This window comes from Pteropus alecto, unplaced genomic scaffold (genome assembly GCF_000325575.1).
Source record: "Pteropus alecto unplaced genomic scaffold, ASM32557v1 scaffold3, whole genome shotgun sequence".
Lineage (NCBI taxonomy): Eukaryota > Metazoa > Chordata > Mammalia > Chiroptera > Pteropodidae > Pteropus > Pteropus alecto.
Genome location: NW_006442484.1, coordinates 5,580,994 through 5,583,482, shown reverse-complemented (window position 1 = coordinate 5,583,482; position 2,489 = coordinate 5,580,994).

The following is a 2,489-nucleotide window of genomic DNA, read 5'->3' as shown; positions in this document are numbered from 1 at the left end:
GAAAGAAAGAAAGAAAGAAAGAAAGAAAGAAAGAAAGAAAGAAAGAAAGAAAGAAAGAAAGAAAGAAAGAAAGAAAGAAAGAAAGAAAGAAAGAGAAAAGGGTGAAAAGGCAAGCTTTCCAATGACAGCCCCATGTCCTTAAAAATAAAAAAGAGATCCAGTAAGAATCAGGGGACTTTAGCAAGGTGCCAAGGCAATTAACTCCATGGGATTCCAATAGTCTATTCGACAACTGGTGCTAGGACAACGGGATAGCCACATGTAAAGAACGAAGTGAGACCTCTACCGCACAATATATAATGTAAGCACACCTCAGAGACACTGCAGGTTCAGTGCCAGACTACACAATAAAGCTGGTATCACAATGAAGCGAGATAATCTTTTGCTGGTGGGGGGTCTTGCCTTCAATTGGTAAAAAAGGCAACATCTGTGACATGCAATAAAGTGGAGTGCAATAAAACAAGGTCTACCTGTACCAAAATTACTTTAAAATGAATACAAGACCATTGTGAAAGCTAAACTATAAAAACTCTTAGAAGAAAACATAGGCACAAGTCTTCTTGACTTTAAATTAGGCAATGGTTTCTTAGATATGACACCAAAAGCATAAGCCACAAAAGAAAAATGGGTAATCTCAGACATCATCAAATTAAAAACCTCTGTGCTTCAAGGGACATCATCAAGAAAGTGAAGACAACCCATAGGATGGGAGAAAATTTTTATAAATCATGTACCTGGTGAAGGACCTGTATCTAGAATATACAAAGAACTCATACAACTTAATAATAAAAAGATATCACCCAATTAAAAATGGGCAAAGGATCTGAATAGATATTTCTCCAAAGAAGATACAGAAATAGCCAATGAGCACATGAAAAAAAATGTTCAATATCATTAGCCATCAGGGAAATGCAAATCAAAACCACAATGAGATACCACCTCATACCCACTAGGATGCTATAATCAAAAAGACAGATAATAGCGAGTATTGATGTGGATGTAGAGAAATTGAAAGCCTCATACACTGATGGGAATGTAAAATGGTGCAGCTGCATTGAAAAACAGTCTGGCAGTTATTCAAAAAGTTAAACATAGAGTTACTATATGACCCAGCAATTCCATTCCTATATATATTTCCAGGAGAAATAAAAACATGTGTACACAAAATTTGTATAAATGTTTATAGCAGCATTATTCATAATAGCCAAAACATAGAAACAACTCAAATGTCCACCAAGTGATGAATGGATAAACAAAATGTGGTATACCCATAGAATGAACTATTACTCAGCTGTAAAAATGATTAAAAGTACCGACATATGTTCACCATGGATGACCCTAGAAAACATCAAGCTAAGTCAAAGAAGCTGGTCACAAAAGACCACATATTGTATGATTCCATATATATGAAATGTCCCAAATAGGTAAATCTATATAAAAAGTAAATTCATGGTTGCCTAGCACTACAGAAATTGGGGGCCGGGGTGGGAAAATGGGAGAATGATTGCTAAAGAATATAGGGTTTCTTTGGTGGGTGATGAAAATGTTCTAAAGCTGTGGTCATTCTGTGAATTTACTAAAAACCACTGAATTGTACACAATAAATGGGCAAACTGTATGGTATGTGAGTTATATCTCAATAAAGCTGTCGCCAGCTCCTCCTTCCTCCCTCAAAAGAGAAAAAGAATCAGGAGCCTGTCTTTACTCTGTAGGAACACCATACCTGTTGTCCCAACATGATGATTAATAAGCTCATTCGCTCTCAAAAGTACCCTGGTTTGTATAATAAATCGATGTCATTACCCAGTCACTATGGTTATCAGACAGGTGGCTTTGCCCCTTGGGACTTCAATTTCCCCATCTGTAAAACAAGGTGTCCTAGTTCTGATCATCTCTAACTCTAACACTATACTCCGCCAAAGTTCCACTTTAAAAGCTGTAACACCTTGCTCAGTTGGTCATAGGGTTCACCACGTTTTGGAAGATGAATCTAATTAGCAGAGTTGAAGCCCTGGGCCCATACAGATCACTGGGTCCTGGGAAGCAGAGTCAAGACAAAGAGTAATTCCTGGGTCTACCAGCTACTGATATTCAAATTTCCTAATAGTTAAGTCACTAAGAAAGGTGGTCCAATCATGCCAATGCAGGCAAAATGCTCTAACCATATCCCCTACAAATGGAAAAAAAAAAAAGATAAATATTTAAATGGGGGAAGGGAGACGCTCACAGAAAAACCAATGTCCCTCGGAAACCTAGCAAGTTTGGCAATGGTTAACCAAGGTCCTCTCTATATGAGATTTGGAGAGTCCATCTAAGACCACCAGGTATCATGACAGTCAAGGTCATCTGATCATATAATGGAATGTTCATTTCCTAGTCTTCCTTATCCATGATTTTTAGGAAATAAAATTATACTAAAGAAGCTCAAGAGGAATCATTTTGTTCTCATCCCTCTTATACTCATGAGAATGTACCTAAAAACAGTCTTT